This window comes from Pteropus vampyrus, unplaced genomic scaffold, assembly GCF_000151845.1.
Source record: "Pteropus vampyrus isolate Shadow unplaced genomic scaffold, Pvam_2.0 Scaffold106, whole genome shotgun sequence".
Classification (NCBI taxonomy): Eukaryota; Metazoa; Chordata; class Mammalia; order Chiroptera; family Pteropodidae; genus Pteropus; species Pteropus vampyrus.
In genome coordinates this window covers 1,509,647-1,514,329 of record NW_011888887.1, presented here as the reverse complement: position 1 = coordinate 1,514,329, position 4,683 = coordinate 1,509,647, and the positions used below count along the sequence as shown (strand labels likewise).

The window sequence follows — 4,683 nt, the reverse complement described above, 5'->3', positions numbered from 1 at the left end:
TTTAGAAAAATTGTTCTTAAACAAAAAGATTAGGTAATCATGGAACTCACTTCTGTGTTTTCTTTCTTTCAGAAGGGAAGTCCTGTACTGCCTATTGTCCAGTGCCAGGTAATAGTCACTTCATGTATTTTGTTCAGTTTTGTAGTTACTTACCATGTGTAGGTGACTCTGGTACAAGTTAATCTTTCATGTTTGGAAGCGAAAGTCTGACATTGTTATCTTTTTATATATTTTTTTATTTTTTAGGCAAGGCAACTCTTGGTTGACCTCACAGATTGCAAGGAACTTGTCAGCTTACAATCCCTTATCTATCTATCTATCTATCTATCTATCTATCTATCTATCTATCTATCTATCTATCTATTATTATTTTTTATGCCTATAGCACCTGGTCTTCCTAGGTGGTTTCCTATCTAAGTACTACCCAGGCCCGATCCTGCTTAGCTTCCGAGATCAGACGGGATTAGGCTTGTTCAGGGTAGCATGGACATAGGCTTGACATTGTTATCTTTTAAAGAGAATAACTTCTTAGCAGAACTGAAAGTGGTCATTCCAATCTTGTACAAGATTAATAGATATTACATTTATTACTAGTAAGCACTGAGCACTTGAGACAACAAAACAAAGACATTTCATTGTCCTCAGATAAAGGTACAATGAGAAGTATTATCTATTTTGGTACTATGATATATATTCTTCTTTGACTAATATCTATTGTCTCATTTTGTTAGCTAAAGCACCTAAATACAAAATGCAGGCAGTGAGGTTAATAAATATTTATAATTTTTCCTTTTAGAGATTTTCAACACTATATATATTTCACAGTAGTTTTTGTATAATCAACAGAGTGGAAAAGACATGTGTTAAACATAGAAATTTACATGGCAAAGTATTTGGCATGAGATCAGGTTACAGTGACTATTTTTGAATGTAAAAAAAGGTCATGTTTCTTCATTTGATCTTAAGTGAAGACTGAAGCAGCTGGGTCCCATCCTTTTCTATTCACTCTACAGACTCAAGAGTCCTGTGTTTTAGCTGCTACTCCTAGCATTTTTTTTTAATTTCAATTTATTTTTTAACTCACTCCATTTCTTCGAAATGTTTCTACATATTTTCTTCTCATTAATTGTGTTGAATATTTATTGGAGACTATGAATTCTCTTTCTTGCTTGCTTAGTATTATACATCAAAAAAGTTTTACCTTTAAAATTAAATTTTCTTAATTGACATCTCACTTTAAAAGAATATCTATTTCTTTGTCCTGTGAAATTATCTGCTGAATCAGTTCCTCCCCAATCTTTAGAGTGATGTTTCCAAAATTTCCTGTGTTTGGAGATCTAGTAGAAGTTTCTATATGCCTTATGTGATAGGAAAACTTTGAGAGTCATGTGTTCTGAATGAAACCATGAAAGCTTATATTAATAGTTTCAACTTTCGCCAAAGTAAAGCAATAAAGACATCATGTTTCACAGTATTTCACTTAGTAATCCGGTGCCCTGTACTATTAATGTATATAAATCACTTGTTTGCCAAAAACAATGGATGTCTCTTCTTCGACTGGATAATTTGTAATTGTGCATTTGATACTCTATGCAAATGGTTGACACCTTTATGTCATTATAACTCAAGCTGGTTGACTCCCTCTGTTCAAGTCCCTTGTGGCCCCCGTGAGCCAGAGTGACTCATTATTGCCAGGGTTAGAAAAAGTTTTTTTTATGTATTCAACATTAACTTTCACTCATTTTTACATCCTATTCTCCTCTACCACCTGGAGTTCTTTCCCTTTCAAATTCTCTTCAGGAAATATTACTTATTATTCATCTATACTTGATTTTCATATAAGGAAAATTTGAGCTTGAGAAAGATTTGATATACTTATTTGTCTCTATTGTTTAAAGACTTAGAAAAACATTCTATTTTTGGAATAACTATTCCAAAAATCTATTAAGCATTTAATAGATGATCAACGAGTTTTTGTTTTATGAGTAAGTAATCTTAAGTTTTTAGTCACTTATTCATACTATCCATACTATCCACTTCTAATTGAACTTTTGATTTTCTTTTAATTGCGTTTTTGTAATTGCAATTATTTTCCATAGTTCATATGCAAATCCTGGCTTTTATAATGACTTTTTTATATGTAGCATTCATTTTTACTTATAATTTAGAAAACTTAGATGTCAAAATTTGATAAAAATGCAAACAGCCAAAGTGGCAAAATATGAATAAAACATACTGCAGTTGTAATTTCTAAAAGTTAATGTTTTAGAACTTAAGTTTATTAATCTTCTGAAAGAGAATTTGCTAACTGGTATATTACTGGACCTGGAGGACTCCAAAAATTTAAAGACAAATTAAGTAATTTCTCCACCTTAAATTGGTTTTAAGAAAAGATTAAGAAAAAAAATGAGATCGGCTATTTGTAGAGTCTTCATAGTTCAGCCATCCTGTGAAGTTTAAAATAACTTGAGAGGTTTTTTAAAAATCATTTTAAAGATATTATCTTCATAACATTTTGGGTCTTGGTAATTTTTATGGGTATGCCTGTCAGTAAGAGGTTAACACTGGTCACTATTGTAAAACCAACTACTTGAGATGATACTGAATTGTCTTATGAGAGCTGATAAAAATTAAATGTTAAAATATTGTTTTGCAACCCCAAACTCACATATCCAACAGCCTACACCACAACTTTCCATATTCATAACTTTACCCAACCAAAACTAAACTCCCTATACTATGCCCCTTGTCCAAAAGCTGTAACTGCTGTGATTTTCTTCACCTGTTTTTGTTTTCAAACACTGACATCATCCATAACTCTTCTCTTTCTCTATATCCTAAGTCCAACTCAATTGAAAAGCCTCTTGACCCTATCTTTGATATGCCTGGAATCTGGTGTCTCCACTGTCACTACCATAAATTACATCACTGCTTACCTAGATTATTGAAATAATCTCGTATTCCTTGAATAAAGTTATTTATGGTTACTATATCTAGGCACTGTGCTTAGTTTCCATAATTACCTTAAAAGATGATTACTAGCTCGATTTTGCATATTAGGCAACTGAGACATTAAAAAATAATTTCCTTAAGATCACACAGTGTGTAAATCACAGAGCTAGTATTTTAACTCAATTTGCTTAATTCCACATCAAGATTTACAACACTACTACAATGTTTAATCTTTGTGGTACTCTTAATTCTCGTAAATACAAAACTAGAGCAAAGTTAAGATAAAAACTACACTATTAGAATTTTTTCATAATATTTATGAAATCTAGAAGGTAAACAAAAATTTTAAAAAACAAATGCTAAAACTCAAAAGTAATTGCGATACAATTAAAATGGCAATTTTAGGTAGATAATAAAAGTAATTGTTTTACTTATTTATCTTTGTTGTACAAATGGCAGGAACACTGAAATATCTGTGATTTTATTCTACTTGTAAGCTAACAAGTGTGTCTACCTGAGTTTCACAGATGCTTTCAGAAGACATGAGAATCCTGGGTTAGGAGTTATGGTAAAATCATTTATCTTTTAGGACTAGCCTTGGAAAAATCTTTCTTGTATTAGTATACTAGGATATTTTAACAACACATAAATATCTGTGGCTTAAATGAAATAAGGGCAATCTAATTTCAGCTTCACATCTAACCTGGTCAGAAATAAAGGTTAGGAGGACACTTTATACTTTTTATAGATTTACAAACTTAATTAGAGTCTTCGTGCTCAAATGAGAGAGTTTGAGTAATGTCCCTGAATACCCAGAGCACAAACAGGAGAATAGATCTTTTTTTTTTTTTTTTTTTTGCTACTGAGGTTGACATAGCCATAAGTAGATTCAGTCATCTTTGCTTTAACAAAATATTTTGTCCAAAGCATAATTCCAAAGCCACATTTCAGATATATTTCTTGAGTCCAATTTTTTAGATAAAACTAAAGTGGAATTTTGAAAAGTATCAGTAAAAATGTTCATTATGTGTATCTTGATTTGAGTGATGTTAATCAATGCAACGGTTATGATAAGGCTTCTGAAGGGATTGGCAGGCCTTTTCTCCATTCTTCATCCATTCCTTCCTGGGAAGTTTCCTAGTTATAACACTAATCTTTATGCGGTGAAGCAATTACAGTTTTTATTTTATGTTTTTATTAAGGAGTGTGCATGTGAAAGTCTAAAATGTCAAAGAGATGATTCGAAAGGCTTTCCACAAACAGTTTCTTTTTTATGCCGCATAATGTCTGATGTGGCATTGTTGGAAGAATGTAATTTTTAAATAGTCAATTTAGAAAGATTTTTTATCCTGAACCTAATTACAGTCTTAGGTTCTAAACCCAGTAAGTAAAATCTATGGATTGACTACATCAGACTAATTTAAATATCATTTCGGCGAATGATCTCCATTCCAAGTATAATTATTTTCCCTTTATTCTATTACTTACTAATACTTTAGCTTTTTAAAATCAAGTAATGGTATTGGCAGAAAAACAGACATAAAGACCAGTGGAACAGAATCGAGAGTCCAGAAATAAACCTATGTTTATATGGGCAAATAATTTTCGACAAAAGAGCCAAAAACATACAGTGGAGGAAGGAAAGCCTCTCCAATAAATGGTGCTGGGAAAACTGTAAAGACACCTGAAAAAGAATGAAACTAAGCTGTTTTCTATCAAAACACACCAAAA

At 31.5% G+C, this 4,683-nt stretch overlaps 1 pseudogene; it reads right to left on the bottom strand.

Annotated features, from left to right (window-relative positions):
- Nucleotides 1-376: 376 nt before the first annotated feature.
- Nucleotides 377-495, bottom strand: LOC111743072 (annotated as a pseudogene).
- Nucleotides 496-4,683: the final 4,188 nt, after the last annotated feature.